Source organism: Hylaeus volcanicus, chromosome 2 (assembly GCF_026283585.1).
Source record: "Hylaeus volcanicus isolate JK05 chromosome 2, UHH_iyHylVolc1.0_haploid, whole genome shotgun sequence".
Classification (NCBI taxonomy): domain Eukaryota; kingdom Metazoa; phylum Arthropoda; class Insecta; order Hymenoptera; family Colletidae; genus Hylaeus; species Hylaeus volcanicus.
The window spans coordinates 8,627,076-8,648,110 of record NC_071977.1 but is presented as its reverse complement, the minus strand read 5'-3'; the positions used below and the strand labels follow the sequence as shown (position 1 = coordinate 8,648,110).

The 21,035-nt window shown below is 44.9% G+C and overlaps 1 protein-coding gene across 2 annotated transcripts in view; it reads left to right on the top strand.

The window, feature by feature from the left end:
• The first annotated feature begins 18,446 nt into the window (after positions 1–18,446).
• The window catches only part of LOC128872784 (storkhead-box protein 2), a 113,867-nt gene continuing 111,278 nt past the window's right edge, over positions 18,447–21,035 (top strand). For both annotated transcript variants that reach the window (XM_054115812.1, XM_054115810.1), the window contains exon 1: positions 18,447–19,367. The gene's annotated coding sequence lies outside the window, so the exon portion shown is untranslated. The remainder of the gene's footprint in view (positions 19,368–21,035) is intronic.

Sequence of the window (21,035 nt, the reverse complement as noted above, 5' to 3'; positions counted from 1 at the left end):
AGAATACTGTTTGTAAACTATTCTGGGATTATCAACAGAGTACTATAACTATTCTCTAACCTATAAGGGTTTTTGAGAGACGGAGATTACAGAGTTCGAACGACAAGCTAGTCAACGCATTGAAATTTTCCCTGGAAGTAATCTTTGAGCGTGCAACGGTTCCTACTGATTCACCGATCAGATTTCGACCAGTAAAGAGATCCCAACGTGGGAAACGCGTTCGCACGACCTGGAGTCTGATCGTGCCAGTTCGCAGACTCGTCGCAACGATATTCAAATTAGAAAGTCCCGGCCGCGTCTCGTCGAGGGAAAACCACGAGGAACTTTTACGGAATCGCGTGTCACGTGCGACGAGGCGACGCAAACATCCCCGACACGACCGCGGTAGTCGCGGAACGAAGAAGATGGCAGCGGAGGTCGACTCGACGAACGCCAAGGAAGCGGAAAGCAAACGTCTGCCCGACATTTCTCCGACGCCGGGCGTCTCGCTTGTCAATGTAGGTGACCTCGTCTCTTAATTAACGTGGCTTCGCTTGCACGTAAGAGTGAGTTTAACTAACTTTTACATCGACGCCGTTCGTTCGAAGAGATAGCTTCATTAGCGCCGCTTCATCCGCGGTGCAGTTTAGAAAGTGGACGATGAACGTGCAATATGTAGCAGAACCGCTTGCGCGGAGCTTTCCTGCCTCGAACAGGGAAATCTGATCGAACAGGCGACGCACGTGTCCGAGCTTCTTCGAGCGGAGGGTACGCGGACAGCGGCACGCCAAGATAAGCCATAGGTGAGACGCTGATAGACGTTGGCAGACTGTTCGGCCGTATTTTCACCTAGATTTGGTAGAGAACCTGTGGTACAGGGCTCGGACATTAATTAATTCCGATATGGAATATCGGCCCTGCCAGGGTTAGAACAAGGTGGGAATCGAGAAGGCACCTGCTCTTCAGAGAACAGAAGTCATTTACTAGATTATAATGACATTAAAGGCTCTCTATACGTCGTTAATAGCACCAGTTGAATGCAGAAGCATAACCCAAGTAACTGGTGCACTCTTGAAAAAAAGCAGGAAGTGCATGGAGAGTTTCTACGAAATGGATTGACATTCGAAGGAGCCAAACGGTTTCGTTTGATCGAGAACTCGATTGGATCGAATCAATCTAACAGAATGAATCACCTGGTTGAAACTGGAAGCGTGAAAGTGCCAGAACGATTTGGCAGTGGAACAATCGCCAGAGAGATTCTATAGACGAAACGGGCGAAACAGAACGTTGGGAACACCGGAAACGTGGCTCAAGTACACGGCCTTGATTAGAAGAAGAAGGTACCTTCCTGGTCTGGTTTGTGTCTCGAGATCCACCGGAGCGACTGTCCTTTTTATTTGGAAAGGAGAGTGTGCTTTAGAGAAAACGATCTTCCGCTTCTCGTGAAATTCTAGGAAACGTGCTTTCTAAATGGCAGCATATCGCTCGAGAAGCGTTAAGGGTTTACTTTTACTAATCAAGAGAGGTCAGGAGTGGATAAACACTCCTTCTTAGTATCCGAGTGAAAATTCAGTCGATATGATTTATTTACTCAATTTTTACTACAAAATGATTTCAGGTCTTCTTCGGTATTAGTACCAGTAGATATACTACGATTAGGTGAACTTTATACCAAGACTCGTATTATTGTTTTGCGTGACCATTAAGTTGATTGGCGAGTATGGACTAGTTGTTAGGAAAGGAACGATTTAAAGACGCGTTCGAGCAACTATGACTGTCAACGACCATACGTGCGTTAGACTAGGGACCCTTTTCTCGATGCGATTAGCTCACAGTTTCTCTTTCCGGTCGACCCGTTTCCCGTCGATTTCCTGCGGCACCTGCGTCTGTCCACGCCAAATAAGCCGAATAAGGCCACCGTGTATACCCATCTGTGTAGCGGACTCTCTGCTCGAGCATTTCCAAACGAGAAAAAACGAACGCTCCGCTCGCCGCGCAATTTTAATTCGACTACGGTGACATTCGCTCGGGAGACTTAGAAGGACTCAGGATTACCACTGCGTCGCATTTAACCTCAGAATTAATTCATGGATGTACACGTAATCGAGAAATAATTTCTTCTAGTCGAAAGATGAAATAAAATTCATGAAATTGGGTTTGCTGCACAAATCGATTAATTTCACTTTTTGAAAAATCTTAAATTTAAGTGCCAGAGCACTTGGTATGATCATAACTTTTTATGTTTCATCGCATTTCTCAACTTTATGGTTTATGGAGTTGACTCAAACGTCTCGCGAAAAATGTAAACCTAATTTCGTGAATTTTATTTCATCTTTCGACTGGAAGAAATTATTTGTTGGTCACGCGTACGTCCATGAATTAATTCTGGGGTTAAAAGCGAATGAGAATCGTGTCAGAGGTAAGATAACAAGGCCAAACCGAACGACACGCCAACGAGGACTCGGTGACGCTGCGGCTAATCCCGAGTCGTAAAATGTACCGGGTATCCCATTCGCGTCGTTCACGAGGCAATTACGTCCTCAAGATCGCATCCGTAATTTCTCGGAAACTCTGGACCGTCCACCGTGGCTTCACGTTAATTACTTTGCCTGGTTATCCACGTTAATCGAGTGAGTTCCAAGTTAGCGGAACGTCGGCGGAGCATGTGAATAGAACCGTAAATTCGAGAACCTCCGGGGTAGCTCTTTCCCATTTTTCTGCGCGGGAAAGCCTCTTACGCAACTCAGCCCTGTCACCGGTGGGCAAAGAAGCAGGAACGACCGTAATCGCGACGACAAATAACGGCGAGTGGAATGATAAACACGCGATGAAAATTCCGCTACTTCCATTTGGCGGGGAGAAATGTTGCAGTGTTGATAATTACAATTAGTCAGGGAAGTATCCAGCTGTGAAAACTTTATCGAGTCGCATTCCCAATCTGCACTATATTTAGAACCCTCTGGGAATAGCCTCCAGGTTTCTAAGTATTTATTACACCAGAGACCACTTCGTTAATGATGTTGAATACTACGTTGATAAATTCTGCGACCAACTGGGCTGAGCTCTGATTTAACCCGTTGAAAGGTGACTCTCGAGCACCACCAGGTTCGACGCAGTAAATTTTTTGGAACTCGAAGTGTCAATAAAATGATTGTCGGCGAGCTAAAGGTGACCTGATTTTCAAATCTAAAATCATAGATCTCATCTTCGAAGTCAATCTAAACTTAGGACAACTATCTTCTACAACTATCGCAAGTTCTCAGGGTAACTATCAGCGTCGGCTATCGGTCTCAGCTTTTTCTCCGGTAGCATGCATACGCTCGCAACGGAAAAATCGACCCTGTCCGCGTATAATGGCCCGACCTAAATCCTATTGTCGACGGTGTGTTTAAGCATCGCTTTTCTTTTAAGCATAACCTCGGACTCTGAACGAGTTAAAAGATAGCAACACACAATATAACACGACGCCGCTGCCTAGGTTACAACGCGACGCAGAAGAAAACACTTGTTCCCCATTGTTCGCCGATGGCACCTCGCTGAGGTAAGATCACCTACGGCCTCTCCCCCCCGCTTTTCTTCGGCCATCTTTTGCCAGGCAGCCTTTTGTACAGGCTCTTAAGTAGCCACGAAGGTCGGCTTTAAGTCGAGCCGTGCTACATGTATCTTATAGAGACGCGTGTCGTCGGTCATTTGAATACGAAGGAGCGCGATTATGCTCGTCGCTCGTTTTATCACTCGTGAAAACAGTCGCGGTGAATGGGTGACAGCGAAAGAAACTGGCCTTCGCCGCCTTCGTCTGGAAAACAACGGCGATCCTCGCGGGCATCTTCTTTTTCTCATCCTGGGGGACATACTTTGTTTCATTTGTTGCGACGTTTCAATGAAAAAGCGAGGAATCGTAAATGAGACGATTGCTTCTCCGAAGACAAGTGACGTCAATGATTCTCTCGTTATAGAATCTCCAGGCGAGATATGGAATTATAATAATAATGGTTCGTAAGTACATACATATATGTATTACATTACGTATACTTTATTTCGTATGCTTTCTCATTTTCCTCGCGTTTGTTTGTATTTTATTTTCGGCCAATATCTCATCGTCGTGACACTTAATGGGGGAGGTATGCGAAATTTGTTAAACCGCTTATCGTTCACGTCGCAAATGAGAGATGATCGACGCAATTTCGAAACTTCGTTGAGAGTCCTCCCGGGGATACGTTTAGAGTAACGGAGCCACTCGCTTGGAAACAGGTTTTCATTTTAGGCTCGAATTACTATTAATGCCAATTACCGGCCGTTATCGACATCGGACGGTCGAGTGTGACGTAACGGCGTAAAAAAATATAATGGAAAGAACGGACGCGTCGCCAACGTTCGGCCGATCGCGACCGGCTAATTGGCCGAGCCAGTCGCAAGAACCGCCGTCGATATTTACGCAAACGACTCCATTCTTGGCGAACGATTATTAGCGAATTTCTTACGGATAGACAACCTATAAATCTCGTACGTCGCGTTCAATTACTTCTGTCATACTTTAACGTCTGGCAGTGGGTACCCGGCAGTATCGATAACTCTCGACGTCGCTGATACGCCGTTTTACGAGGTGTCAATTCGCTTGACACGAATTACGCTGATCGAGCGGGTTCGCTGTCGCTGTTTTTCCGTGCAGTCTGCTTTTAAAACTTGGATTCTTCAGAGGCAATTAAAATTGATACCGTACTTCGTTAGTTCCAAGATACGATGGGGGAGGAAAGGGGTTGGTAAGGTAGATCGAAACTCGGCAGTGTAGATCACTTGGTCGACAAGGCAGGTCGCTCTGCTGGTAAACATGCTTCATAATTCATCAAGTCTGGTTTACGGCAACATAAAATTTTATTGAAGTAGGTAAAAAGTAATAGGAGTTGTAAGGAAATCACAAATAAGCACACTTTTAATTTCTCGTTAATAATAAAATGAACGACTTTTGAACGATCGAGCCTCGCCTTTACACCGCCCTGTACACGTATCGCTGATAGTGTCTAGTCACGAGGTGTCAATTCGCTTGAAATGAATTACGGCGATCGAACGCTGCTGTTTTTTCGAGCCCAACGCGCCAACGCGAGATGAAAAACCGCTTGTAAACATTCCGACGTTAAATTATCGTATTCATTCGCGTGTGACACGTGGGGTGTCGGTTTTGTTGGGTTGGAATCGATACCTTTCGTCTTTTTCACGGTACGGCTTTATTAGCCAATTTGTTGGCTCCTTTGGTGTGTAATAAATAATAATCAACCGTGTCTAATGTACGCACACGTCCTGCCACCGATAGATTCGTTCGTGTGAAGCTGTTCATTCGCCCACATTATGTAGTCTTATCTTTCGCATCGGTTTTGCAGAAAATAGGCGACAGGTTTAAACACTACAAACGCAATAAAGCCTTCATTCTAGAAAATAAAGTTTATTGACTCTGGAAGAAATATAGCAGGTGGATTTATTAAGAATTTCTACGTACATGAACAGTGATAAAATGTAGCGCGAGCAGTCGTGGATTAACTCGTAGCAGGGCACTAAATACATTAAAACATTTTATTAGGACGTTAAATGAAACGATTTAATTTATTGTATACGTTCTATTTTTAATATTGTGGGTGATATAGATGAACGAGGCGATGCAGTTCCGATAACGCCGGAGGTACGTTTCACAGTTCGTGCGATGCTCGTTGCTAAGTCCTGAAATAAATTATTCGTCATCCGTCTGAAATGATATCATAGAGAAAGGACTTGCGGGAATCGATTGCGCTGTCACGAAAGCATTGCGCGCACATCCGCGATTCGAGTCGGGGGTTCATCGTCGGGGTCGTGGACCTTAACGGTCGCCAGCCATTTTTGGGAACGATTCTTCTTTCTGGGTATCGGTGTTTAGCTTTCACGCAATCGTCGCCATTTTAAATACGTGCTTCGATAAAAATGCTCATGCCACTATAAAATAAACAACCGACAATTGATATCTATGAAAAGTAAACGAACATAAAGAATGGTTGCATTTCGAGAATAAATGTTCACGGGGACAAGCAATTTACCAGACGATCCTAAAATGGATGATTCGATTCTCTTCCGCAGGCGAAATTGTTGTGACATCCACCGTTGCCCGCTATTAATTTTAAACGCCAATCCGCGCTTCGCCCATAAATGGATCGTCGTGATTCAGCCGGTCTGGTTTCGAACATAACTCGAACTGCTCGTCTTCCCTCGGCTGTGTGGACTTTCTCAGTCAGCGATCTCGTTAGTTTTTTCTTTTTTGTGTGGATTCATGGCACCGTTCTCGAAAATGATCTAAAGCGTAGAAATTGTTAAGACGATCGAGAAAGCGATTCTTTGACGAACGCGTTACGGAGTTATACTGTCTACTTATATAGAGTGATGTTTCCTCATGTTCACATAGTTCAAAGTCATTTGTATAATACCCCATGTGTCTAGAAATACTTTTATCGAGGGCCAAGACGTTTAACGTCTACTCTATCATTCCCCTAGGGTCTTGGGGTCACGTTTATCGTCGTCCAATGGGCTGGTGATCGCTTGCATTAAGCACTATGGGTTAGTGATCATCGTTATCATGACTCAAGTTGTTTATTTCGACTTCTATGACTTTATGATACCAAATTTTAGGCATATAATATCGTTTATGTTGGATTTCACAAGGCTAGGGTCGAGGTTCGCGATATCATCGATTTTCGGGAATAAAAATCAGAATAGATGGGAATTGTTGTAAAAATAATCGAGTAACATCCACTTACAATTTATTTTCGTTTATTGCAGAAGCTCGAAATCTTGTTTCTTGAATTTTTAGAAAGATTAATCCTTTTTTTGGCTTTTTATGGGAAACATTATTTTTACTTTCATTATTAATAAAAGATCGTTTGAAATTCCAACCTGGATCTAATCCAGGTCCTAGTTAGAAAGGAGTGGGCAATTATTACTCCTCTTCGCCATCCCATTACTTGGGAACTGGGGATAATGTTCTCGTTTCAATGGCAAAGACCACGAGTCGTACCATTCTGTGTCCCTGGACATGATTAATCGTTCTCTACGATTCCATTTAATACGAACAGGAAGAAATACCTTAATGTGTCTTTAATTGTTGTTTCGCGGCATTAGTCCGCCATTATGCGATTATTACGCATTATCAAGCTTGCCGGCGAAACGAGATACAGTTCTAAAGGCTCAAAAGAGTGTGGGACGCGTGACGCCGGGACTGTTACTCATTTATTCAGGTGGAGAACTGTTATTCCACCTTGAGTCATATATTACGTAAGTGTCCGCGTGTTTCAAACGAACCTGTGGCACGAGGTTCACGGATAAGCCTGAAAAATTGACGAGAAATCGCGACGAACGGAATGCAACGTTTGATTTATACACTTTATCGTGTCTAACGGTCCCCACTTCCAGCGCGACTGGTCACATTATTATTAACAATTAATTATCTGTTTAACGCTACGGGTCCGAGGCTCGGTTCCTTTTTGCGCACGATACCACATCCTACCGTGCGGGATTTGCATACGAGTCCGTTTCGTTTGCAGGATGAAACGAGTTACGAGCCTGCAAACACACAACCACCTTATTACTCGTGCCAACAGTCCGCAGACTGCTTGCCTTAACGCTGACATTTTCTCCACTCGAATATTCACACCTTCCCAGTCGATCTGAAGAAATATTTCAAAATCTCGTTTACTCTAGGAAGTTCCCATTGGACCAGTCTACAATCGTACAAAAATAAGATATAAAAAAATTACAGGGTATAACGTGACATATATTTGTTAACACATTCGCGACCGGCAGATAGTTTACGTTTCTGATACAGAGTATATCAACGTTTTAAATGTGCAGTATATAAAGTAAAAGATTTCCATAATTTGTTCATAACCAAGAACAGAACTTGAGGTGACGTGAATTAAATAATGCAACAGCTCCGTTCCCTTTTTCATTTTCTAATATTCTATGCGCGTCCATCATTTCGGCATTCCGTCGATAACACCGAATTTTCCGTTTCCGAAAAAGTGCCGTGTAGGCAAGTTTCCTGCGGACGTTTCGCGAACGCTGCAACTCGATAATATCGACGGACTGTCGGGCAGAAAATTTGTGGACTATCGTCCGCGAAGTTGAAATGCAATTATCGATACCGGATCCGATAATCACATTACTGAAATTAAACCCAAACACTATAACTTTGCGGAAAAAGACAGATATTCCGAACAAACAGAATCAATTCGTGATACTTATAATTATTTACATTTTTGTTAGAGGAAGTAACATAAAAATCAGTGTACATGGAAATTATTGTAGAAATAACCGAGTAGCGTCCACTTATAATTTATTTTCATTAACTGTAGGAGCTCGAAATCTTGTTTCTCAAAAATGAAACATCACAGAGATAGAAATGTACAACTGCCTCATTTTATTTATCGAGCATGCGTAAATCGATTCTTTAATTTTGCAATTACTTTAATTGCCGGGTACCGTGCAAGCCATCCATGGTTCGAAGCAATAATTTGTTAAGAAACAAAGAAGCAAAAGGTATCAATCGTATCAATCGAACGACGAACGTTCGCTCGAGCGTAGAGACACACGCGCCTGGGGCTAAGTCAACGCACTCCGATCAAATAAACGCAACACGGGCCGGATCTATGTGCACGGTGTGTACCAAACAATTCCTTGTTGCGTAACACCGCTCGGATAATACCGCGATCGATACAAAACTCCGCGTTCTGTGCAGCGCGAACTGATTTCATCCTCGTCCCTCTGAACCCTTTGTGCTAATTTCCCAAGGTGGAAATAAAGCTCTTGTAACCTCCATTCTCGATCGCCTCAATCGCTCATTAAACGAGCGATGGATTATTATAATAATCATGCAAATATAGCCGTTAAGCCTTGGGCGAGTGGCTCTAGGGCGCGCGAGAGTGCGTATTAACATTCAAGACTTTCGTTGATTATTAAAGTACCGTGAATATTCGTGACGATCATGACATTAATCACCGGCTGCTAGACGCCCTTTCTCAGTCTCGAGTACTTGTTAAGAAACGAATATAAAACACCCTCCAGTATCGCTTCTTCATCCTCTGATTTATCAATTATTCCCTCCTCTATTTAGCCCTTGGTCACGTTATTGCGCTGTCACGATGTCATTCAATTTCGTTTCGTCTCTCAATTTGTATGCGTTCTCGTCGTATCAAGTGCTCACCTCTGGTTTGATGGCCACGGTTCTCCAAGAGCTGTCATTAGCGATGGACGTCCAGCTTGCAAGCTTTCAGCTAAGCGTAGACTCCGAGGTCTCGAGGATCAATGGTATTAATTGCATACTCAAGCCATTCGCTGCACAAATCGGTTAACTCCACTTTTCGAAAAATCCTAAATTTAAGTGTCAAATCACTTGATATAGTCAACTTTTTATATTTAGAATAACTTTCCTGAATAATACAGATTAACACTGTTAAACGACAATTCAGAGGTAATTTTGATCGCGCTTCTTTACTTTTTGTTTTATGGATTCAATAGATTTGTGCAACGAACGGCTTATTCGATAACTCGAAAGACTTCCAAGACTTTCGATCCATCCAAGTCAGCCAAGTCGGTCGAGCGATCCACTCGAGACATCCAAGTTCCTCGAACATAGTTCTCGCGAGCCGTCTCGAGCCTCGTGTCGCGTCGAGGTTGTTTCGGTCCCATCGCTAGGTGTCATCCCTACCCACACGTCGTCGTTCCTCGAGTATTTGCGTTCCAGTGGCATCGATGGAATCTTCAAACGCGCTCCTAATGCACGGATACATAAAGCTGGCCGGCGTTGTTACGGGGTCAAACGGGAATACCGTTGCATCTGTTAACTTAACCCGCGAGACTCTTGCGCAAACCGCGGCGTATTTGACCGGCAACCTCTACTGCGTTTTCCTAATAGGACCTTTTTTTTTACCCCCTCTGCGTTCATGTGGGACAAACCGGCGACGACGTAGCCTGGTTGCATTTCCATCTTGATACAAGCGACCACTTATCAGCGACTCGCGCGGAGAGGTCGCGAAAAATGGCTACACCGAGATGCCGAGGGATCTGGTAACAAGAGTACGCGAAACGTTACGCACCGATTGCGATGAAGCATCGCGGATAGAACTGAAAAATATCGAAACGGTGCTCGTTTGTTTGCATAGAGTCGTATTTAATGTCAATTAGATTGCTGGCTTTGTTTCCCTACGAGGCCTTTCACTGCTCCCATTCGCCACCAAAAGTGCTCCTCCGACCAGTGAAGGATGTATAATTATATATATACTTTGTTTTGTCGTAATTAAAACGTTACGTTTACGTGGCTCTGGCAGTTACTTTGTTACGCCACGTACACTATCTTCCAAATTGCGTAATAAAGTCTCGGGCGATGGTAATAATAACATTTTGCAAGTGTGTCCAGAGGAAACCAGGTATTCGAAATAGGCAGCAGTAAGTAAACATTTGAATTCCTCTGACGTACCCGCTGTACCAGTAGTCGGTCGAGTAAACAGTGTTTCAAATATCCAGTGTAGCGTTAGTAAATTACGTAAATAGTGTTTTGAAACGAGTGCGTTCGGCGTATGACGTGAGAAAAGGATGATTGGGAAACGCTATTCTTCGCATAAATTCAGTCTTGAAATGATGTACTAATCGCATAAATAAACCTGAGTATATTCACGGCATAAACGTATTTCATAACTCAGAGTCTCGTGCATAGAACGAAACGGAATGAATAATTTTACTGAAAATTTTGTCGTTTACATATTAATTTATGCGTGTACGTAGAAGGGTCCAATATATTCGTTTCCAAGTCTCTGTAAAAGGCTTTCCTGGAATCGGTGCGTAACACTTTATGCTGCTCCTTTGTAAGTAGGAATCTAGGAAGTAGTTTATCGAGGCAGTCGACGCCTTCCGTTAACGCGCATAGTGGTTTCCCGCGACAATGAAAACGCCGACGGGACGTTGCAAGTTTCCTTAATTAAATCGAGGTAAATGGACCGTCAACAACGAGTCTGAAACTCTTTGGCAATACAAAAGGAGTTCTTCACGCGCGAGTGTTGAACGTTCACTGCTTATACGATATAATTTTACATGTTCGATTCTTTCCATTGACAAAGGAGAGCTCTTTTAACAATCATCACTTCGAGACCATAAGTCGGTTAATGTAAAAAATAATTACACAGCCCCGCTGAGAGAAGGAGATCGCAATTTGCACTGAATAGGAGTCATAGAATTACCATGTATCCCTCAAAAATATTCAGCTCGCGAATCCACGGCGTTCCATTGTTGAGGAACAGCGATTTCTAAAAAAAAAGTGGCAGCAGACACGAAAACAGCTCGCTTCCCACCACTTCGCAACGGTCATAACAGCGTAACGGCGACGCTTATGCTAATTCCTTTGGAGGAGTCTCACCGTTTCAGGAGAACCGTCCGGCGAATAAGATCGTGCTACCTCGTCCTAGGGCCGTTGTATTCGTACAGAGTCGTTCCTTCCAGCCGAACGAATTAAATTTTCCGCGTTTACGACGCGTTACGCCTGTTCCGCCGCGGAACTTCCGTGGAACCGCGCCAAAGGAACGTGTAAAACGATCTCGTAAAATTGCACGATGGTCCGGAGTTAAAATGAATCGTATTACTTGTGTCTTTAAGGTAGCCTAAAAGAAACGACGTGATTTCTACAGTCGCTTATTACAGAGTGATTATGCTAACTGGATCAGGCTTATCCCATTCACTGCCAACTGTGAAATGTTTCGTAGTTCAAATTTATTGCAATTACTCAACGGATAAGTTTATATCCTTTTGAGTCACGAATTATTGCAAAAGAAGATCGTAAATTTTCTTTTTAAAACAACATTATCAAAATAACAACCTACACATCTGTTTTGAATCTCGGCGTCCAAGGTAAAAAAAAGTTATGTGTGGCAGAATTAAACCACAAAAAATTATGCAACACCTTTCTGTCGTCAAAAGCCATCCTCACCCCACCTGGACCAGAATAGCATGCAATGGTTTCTAATTGTACGCGCGATTGTTAGAGAGCCGTCTGATCCGAACGAAAAGGAGCGCGGGTCCTCCGATAAGGCGAAACCGGGGAAACTGTGTGAAATCACGATCATTGGAATCCAAATGGAGCGGGAATCAGCCGGGAAATCCGCGATTTCCCCTCGGTTCTCACCCCTTTTTTGTCTAATTGGCAAACGCCTGGTCGTTGGACAAAGTTCACTGAAACGATGAAGGAAAGAATCTTGTTACAATTGTTCGACGAGCGAAACGATTAGCCGTGCATGTTAATGAAATTTAGATATCCGATATGATAAACGTCATGCCGTAAGACGATACTTTCAATATGGAGGGCAGAGGAGCGCCGCGCGACCCCTTTCTCACGCGGTTTCTGGAACAGTGTTTAATTGCCGAGAGATAATGCATTAGGGGAGAGTTGCCTCACTGTACGTGCACTTTCTTGTGACTGCATAATTGTGGCACGATAAGAGTAATAACAGTATCGCGAAACGGTAGATGGGTCCTTCTGTATATTATACACAACCTTCTCTTCCAGTTTACGAGAGGATGGATGGATGCGGGCACGAGGCATCGTTGGGAAAATAAAATAAGACGTCTCGAGTAGCACGATATTGCCCATTCTCCCTCGATTCACGCAGTAGCATCGCAACAGATCCCTCAAATATTTGAAAGGTGTTCGCTGGCTCGTATTTCCCTGTCGGGGGTCTCGCCGATTAATAGGACGGTAGTGTTTGCTCAGCTGCCGCAGTCGCCTACCGAATTTTTCGACAGCAAACAAACGATCCGCGTGGACCAGTATCGCGAGGCGCCCTAGAAATTTATTCACGTTCCCGTTGCGATATTTATGGATTCCGAGATGGGGCTCCTCGCCGAAGAATTTCCAGAATAAACACGGACAAATTATAAATCGCGATACATTCTGGCGTGATTGTTGTTCTTAGCGATCTCGTACTCCAGCGCGAAGAAATGTATGGCCCGTCTCGAATGTTAGACACGAAATTGGACGAAGAAAATAAACGAGGTGCGAGTAGTTTGGTAACACGGTTTATTACGTAATCAGAAATTGGATTAATTTTATTTTCATTGTTCGATGCGATGTAATTATTCTAGAAAGCCAACAGTCTTCAGGGGCTGTAGCATGCGCGCACGCAGCTACAGTACGGGTTTAGCGATCCCGAAGTACCCGAGCTATAGTCAATGTGTTAAATAAGTACAAGATACGAGATAGCCAACGATGATGGACTGTTTGATTATTCGGTAAATCCTTGCTTCGATAGGATTAACGAGTCTTATTGTTACGCTAGGTACACGGAATAGAACTGAACCAGTTCGGGTAATAAACTTGTTTCACGAGATAAAGAAAGTGTTCTTATCTCGGGCGAAAAAGCCTACACTTGGCGCGTTACGACTCAATGTTGCCGTGTATCGCAACGCGTTTCTGTAAACCGATCGCCGGTGTGACACCGTGAAACTGTATCCTCGTCGTTTTGTCGGCGTAATTATAGCGAGCTTCGTTTCCGGTTTACGGCGCATCGCGATCCGTCTATAGGCAGGAAGTCGAGCAGTTCACATACTAATCTCGACGAATTAAAATGCACCGCGCGCGCGACTCCTTTTTTTTAGCGACGCAATGCGTCGCATCGAGCCACGCTCGCACAGCCACTCTACGGTGACAGATATCAGACAACCGAGAGACTGAGAACTATAAAGAAAGACATATGCAAAATTTAGTTACATCGCGATTTTATACTATGAATGGTGTAGCTAAACTCGTTATTGATTTTTGTTCAATGCTACGAATTTAAACAGACTCGGGTTTAAGGAAAAGTAATTTCCTTGGTAGTTTTGGTACTCGATTGTGTTATGATTATTCAAACTGGTCTCCTATTATCAAGTCTCGGTTGAGTTCGAGCAATCGTTCATCATTAGGGAATTCGATATATTTCTGAAGGACTCCAAAAAAACCTTGCAACTTTGACATTTAACATTGACACGATGATTAACCTTGCAGCAAATGTTGAGGTCAGCAATTTCCATATCATAAGTATGCGGTACGGGTCGCTAGAAGCACGCAGTCACGCAAACAAGGCTACAATTCAACTTCCCCAGGGACAAACTATGTATATACTTTGCAGTATAGTGAGACCCCTATTATCCGTGGTAAATGGGAGTCCCAGAGTTCCAGAAAATGACAAGGGCATGCACATAAAGGGCCTTGCTTCGTGGAAAACATTAATTTGTACCGCAATCTTAGCGAGCTCGCAATATTAGTGGCGCCACTGCTCCATCTCTCGGTGGCGCCATTAGTTTGCGTGCTCGCCGTCCACTGAAACTCCCATTTTATCCAACCCTAGTTTAAATTTCATTCAACATCGATGGTAGCCAAACTGTGCCCCATTTTTTATCCAGAATTCTAACTTCCAGTGCATAAACGATTCGTTATGAGTTGAAATACTATCCAAATAAGAATTTTGTCCATCTTTAACGTGGTCGAACAGGGATTCGTGGCGGGCCCAAACGAAGCAGGAACAGCGGAGTGCATGGAAACAGGTTTCTCTCAGCGCGGCACCGTAGATCCTCGACGATGTCATTCGGGCAAAATGGTAACCAGCTACAGGCCCCGGGATTTCACTGTAAATGTCAGGCGTCGGCGCGTAAAACGTCCCAGCGATTTGAAGGAAAGTCGTTCGGGCCTAGGGAACGGTCGGTGGCTCTCGTGTTTCTCGCGGTTCGCGCTTTTGCCTCGCGCATAGCACGCGAACGGCCGACGACTCGTGAAATTGCCGGCGACGCTGGGACGTTTTCGATCTTTACGCCGATAGCTGCGCCAAACAAGTGCAACTGCACGATAAGCAACGCGGCCTGTATAGCCGAGTGCGAATGTTATAAATTCCTCCGACCGTGCAGGGGACCATTTTCTTCTCCTTTTCCCACCTCCACCCTTCGCATAGTTTTTTCCCTTCCTCTTCTTCAACTACTGCTTGGCTCCGTTTCCATACCTCTTGCCCACTTCATTATTATTCTTATTTTCATTTTTATTATTTTCTCATGTACCATCATTCTTCTTATAGACCAAAAAACATATCAAACTTTATTTATCTTCTACTTATCGTTCGAGATTCTTCATCCAACCCGAGAATTTTGCTCATCCTTGGCGCGCACTCCTTGTTTTGGCTAAATGCACTCAGGGAATTCCGCCCTGGAGCTTGTAATAAGCGAACTTTCTCTCTCCGTCCGTCGTCGAATCTCTTCTTCTTCTGTCTGTCTGTATGCCCCTCCCTCTTCATGTCGACCTTCTTCATCCATTCTATACCTAACCCTCTCCCTCCGCGCGAATACCTTCGGCCAGACGCTAACGCCTTGAATGAAGTACGGTTACTCCTGGCTTTGGTCTTTGGTATTTTATCAGTGACATTATTATTCCCGGCGTCGCCGGCACCATTACGAATTTATAGGCCGACCAGGAGTGCCTCAAGCGCGTTTCGCAATCGGCATATTTTCGCAACGGGTGGGACTTCGCTTGTGGTATTCTACAATTGGAGGGACGTACCCAACAATTTTTTAATAATTATAACGAGTGCGATAATTTGTGCAATCATTAACGCAGTCGTTCGAAGGGTAATTGTAAAGTTTTCGAGGTTATCGTACAACTCGACGCGCGACGCCATGTTGAATGCTGGCGCAACACCGTTGTCGTACGTTCATCGCTGAAAATCGACAGTAAATAGACGTAAATAGGTAAAACAAGCAGGAAATAATGAAAATGGCAATTTCAAAATGTTTTATTATTCTTGGAGAAATTGTAGAGTGAAGAGTTAATTTGAGAACTTACCGAATGGTCCGTCAATGGGCTAGTACACATTTTCCTATTGGGAAGCAATGTTTCCAATTAAAAATTGTTTGACATTTTTCTCAACAACACCCTTTACTGTAACAACCTAACAAAAACGACAGGTTTGTGGTTTCTTGCGCATCGGAGCGCTATACTTTCGCCGCGCAGACTTTCAGGCCGTTGGAGGGCAAGTTTCGGGGACAGCTTTGATTTAACGACAGCGATCATCTGCGAGCGAGAAGGGTCTTTTGCCCTTCGCCACGATCGTTCCCCTCGAGCTGGATGGAAATCCCACCCACACATCCAGTGCACATGTACAGTGGAACAGACGGTTTAGCGGGTCCAACCGTGCGCTCTCGGCTCGCGTCGATGGAAACAGCTGTCGACACGAGGATTCTTTTTATATACCACTTTCCGTCTCGTTGGTCGGTTTTGGTGGAGCTGGAAGGAACGTGGATGCGTTCCATCCGCGGCAGGACCTTCGGAACGGGAGCGAGACGAATGGTGGCCAGCTTTCCACGCGCCGCGCGGTATATCGGGACCATCGGCGCGCGACTCGATAAATCCGCTCCGTTTGATACATTATTTGCGCTCGCAGTCGCTGAAAATGGTACCATCGGTTCTCGATCGCTCGTGTAAAGCGCTCGACATTGACGGCAGCTTTTATAACCGTCGGAGTCGACCTGGTTCTTCCTTCGATCTGGAGCAGGGGCGGGGAACCTTTTCATACAGGAAGGCTTCGATCTCTCACGAGACACTTGCTCCATGCAGGGTCAGTTTTGCCCAAATTGTAAAAATTCTTTAATTAAGTATTACCAGAATGCTTTAGCTACTACTTTTATACTAAAATTCATAAAACCTAGGGACCCCAAATTCATACTCAATGTTTACCAAAAAGTGCTTGACCCTTTCAGACCTGAATTTTTTTTCTCGTACTAATGTAATTTAATGTTTATGGTTAACTTGGACTAAAATTAGTATGAAAAACGATCGGTAATTTTTAAATTTTGTGTCCTCAATTCAGTCCAGGTCTGAAAGGGTTAAAGATTATCAGCAGAAACCATCTCCAAAAACAAAACTTTTTGTCCGAAACTCATGGTACCTAGTTTGAACTCGATGACCCCATCAGTGGCTCCAAAAGTCACCGATCCTGCACGGGGAGTCAAGGCTCGGCTCGCGCATCGAGACGGCGCGAGGCATTTTTCCAGGCTGGCAGGAGGCCCCGAAGCGTTCTCCCTCGTCTCGAAACGCAATCGTTTTTGCAGCCGGTCCGGTTCTCCGGGCGGCACCGACCTACCGGAACGCGTGGAACTCGCCCAGCATCCATCGGGGACCGGCTACGGAGTGCTGGAATATCAGCGATCCCCCGTGTGTCCGTGAGCGGAGAACTCGCGGCTCACGAGGCTCGCAAACGACGGAATGAATCAAGGGAGGGGAATCGGCTCGCGGATAGGACAGGACAGGGCGGTTATCCTGTGCCGTGGTTGGGATGGATAAAGGGCGGCGAGGGGAATGGAGGGGTGACAGGTCCACGGACCGTGTTGCACGAGCGTCTTCTCCCACCATCGCGCCGGAGAAAAGAGGAGAGGTGACGCGACGACAGCGTCGGAGAGTCGCGATGCCAGATTCAGGACGCCAGTCGTTGTAGATTTCCCTCTCCACATACGCACACCGACTCGCGCTCCTCGTGCACGCGAGCTCCAGCCACCTCGGCCAGCTTCGGGTACCCGAGAATGACGCCGAGTGGCGAGCCTTTTTCGCTTTCGACACAGCTGAAGTTTGAATTGCCGGCAAACGGGACGCGATCTCCACTGCCATCGCTCGCTTTTGTAGACGGGGTGTGTAAAAAGCGGGGCTGGTGTTTGGAAGATATTCGCCGGTAAAATGAATTAGGTATCGACATTGTCTAGTTTGACATAGGTCCTTTGGGTAGCTGGGTACAAATGAGAAAGGAAATGAAGACTCGAGGGTGGTAAAGGGGTGTAACTGTCTTGTCATGCTGTCTTGAGAAAATATATCTAATCTTGTTGAGAGATTTCGAAAGTAGTGGAAGGAGAGATAGGATTGGCGAAAGTTTGGGAAGTTTTATGGCAGACAAGCTAGGATGACGTAGTGTCCATAGTTGGGATGACACAGTGTTCACAAACACGAGTGACGCATTGTTTTATAACCAGATCTTTTTAGTAGACTTTGTTTCGATATTCTTATTATAAAAAAAAATTGTTTTTGCATGATAAGCGATATTTTCGACATTCCTCGCTAAGGGTTAGTGTTAAAAGCTCATCTTACACACCGAATTTCTCCATCTCCACTTCGATGCACCATCGATCGAAGTAATTTCAAACATCAAACTCGTGTCCAAAGCGTCGTGAACACGAGTTAAACGACCGTCAGCAAAGATCGCGTTAAGTTTGCCGGCAATTCGGAGTTCGGTTGGTTCGGGAGCGAAGGGGAGAGGCTCTCGTTCCCCTTCTTTCTCGGTTAACCGAAGCCACCCGAAGCTGGCAGGTTCGGATACACGAGACTCGGGCGTTGGTATTCGCGGATAGTGGGGGGAATTCCCTGTGACTGGCGCCCTCGATCTGGCATCACAAGCACAGAGCAACCGTAGAGCGAGCGCGGAGGTTGCGCCTCTTTGGGAGTTTTCGGAGCCGTCGCCAGTGACAGAGCCAGTTTCTCGCGTAGCATCGCTCCGGCGTCCAGGCGCCCCTTCAGTATGAAGCCGACGACCGTGCCAGCCGTATCCGCTGCACCTGTCGTCCGATCTACCGCGTCAGCCACGCTCGTCGTTCGCACGGACGACCTGATCGTACACTCCTGATCGTGGATCCTGCCATCGACACCCCTTAACGGATACCCCGTCGTCTCAGCTCCGATTTCGTCCATCGAGAAACTCTGGATAAAGGATCGTCCTGGATCGTTGGTCGCTGGATAAAGAAGGATTATCCCGGGATCGTCAGGTTCTGTGGGATACGGGAGGATCGATTCGCATCGCGAGGCGATCTCGAGATTGGAGCGCCACAGCCTGGAGAGGATCGTCCATCTCGCGAAACCCGTTCCGTCTCTCTCTCTCTCCAGGTCCTCCTCGTCTTTCTTTCGGCCGGTTCTTCCTGGACGTGATCGGTGATCGGCTTGTGTTCCTCCAGTGTTTCTTATTTCCTTACCCACGCCGGGGTAAGGTTGCTGCCGTTGCTTCTTCTTCGTCGTTGTAGTTGTTCTTCCTCCTTCTCCTCTTATTCTTCTGCTGCTTCTCCTTGTTCTTCTTCTTCTTCCTGGCCGTCGCGAGGAGGTCGTCTCGTTGCACGAAGAAACTGTGATACGCGGTGAAGAAAGAGGAGACGCGTGCGGGACTCCGTATAAAAGTGAAAACTCGTTCCTCCGGTGACGTGGTTCGGGTGCTCCTCCTGCTCGGGTGAATTCCGTACCCGTACCCTGCACCCTTTTACTGGATATTTCGGGCTACCTGGAATTCTTGGACCTCGAACGGCTGGATCGGATCCCCACCGCGGAGGATCGAACGTTCATCGAGGTGAGTCCTTCTGAACGATACATTCCTACAATCTTGACGCGCTCGAGGGTCAAGAGCTTCGCGACGTACGAGTTTGCTCGGATCTTCGAGGTCTGTGCAGCTTAAAAATGTAGTTGACGAATGGAGTAAGTGAGTTTACTTGGTACTCGAACGACCCTCTTGTTTGTCGTTAACGAAGACGTCAGGAATCGGAAAAAAAACGAGTTCTCGAGGTTCGTATTTATTCGGTGTATGTACAAGGTTTATGATAAAAGAAGGTAAATAGTTTCTTGTAAATGGAGACGATCACGGTTTATTTCCTTTTTGAATATTTCAGTGTATATTCCTTGTTGGTTTGCTTCTGGAGGACACTATGGAGACTTGACATTTTTTGTAACGTACACTTTGAGTAAACAGGAAGAACCTCTAGATCTTGTTTTTCTTCCTGACCTTTGGTATCTTGAGTAGCTCGAGTGCCAAATGAATGAATGAACACGCTCCTTGACTAGTTTCCTAGACTAGTTTTCATGTTCCAGGACCAGAGATAAGCTAAATTTCAATACGATAAAATACAAATATTTTAATCTATTATTTATTCCATCGAAAATCCAAACAGTAATTTTTATTAAACAAATGACGCAAAATGTATTTAATTTCGCCCATGTCTGATCAGAACGCGTTCGTTGGCTCGCTCACTCCCTTTCTCTCGTGTCCAACCGATGATGAATCCACGCGATCGCGCTGACCGTCGAGCGAATTACCACCGACGGTCCTTCATCTTCCTATTATCACCCAGACACAACAACAAGGGGAGATTATTCTGCTGCGCGTCCGCCGTGCCACGGTATTGCTACGCAGAGGGTTGAAAATCAAATGATAGCGAGAGTAAGGGTGGTACTATCGATAACATCATCTGTTATCCCATAAATGATGAAATACTGCATCATAAATTGATGAGATTGATGAGTTTTGAAAAGTACTACCTTCCCGATGATTACAATTAGGTGTATCTGTTATAAATAGTCTAGAGAATAATCTAGTTCTTTTTATATAGGTTTAATTGACGAGATGAATAAAACATGTTCGAGGCGCGGTTAAGATTTAATTCTGAAACACGAAGCTTATGCAATAGTGTATCTTGATCTTTCTGTTATGACAACGTCGAATCAGAGAATTCTTCCTGCCGAGGAATTTTTTCCCAACCGGTTCGATTGCAGATATTCCCTGTAAGGAACATCAAAGTCTCATGTTTTTAAATATGAGCTCGAAACAATTGGAGACTCAAAGATAGCAATATCCAATCTTCGTTACATTTAAATAGAATCAATTCAATTCAAAATTTGCTTAGCTTCATTCGTCATCTGAGTTGCAGACGCGAATCATAGACTTTTTCATCGATAGCTCGAAAACAAACGATAGAACGAAGCGTACGAGATTACTTTTACCTCAACGTGTAAGAAACGTCCTTCGGAGTATAATCATGCAACTCAATTTGCGTATCATCATACCGTGTTCATTGTGCCACATTTCCTATAAACTACGCACTTCGATCCATCGTCTTTTCGCATAAAACCCGACGTGTTGCGTAGATCGTGAATGAAATCACACTTTGAATATAAATGTAACTATTAAAATCGAGGAGGTTGGTTGCATTACAAGCGCTAAAAATAAGATTTCATCTGTGGGGGA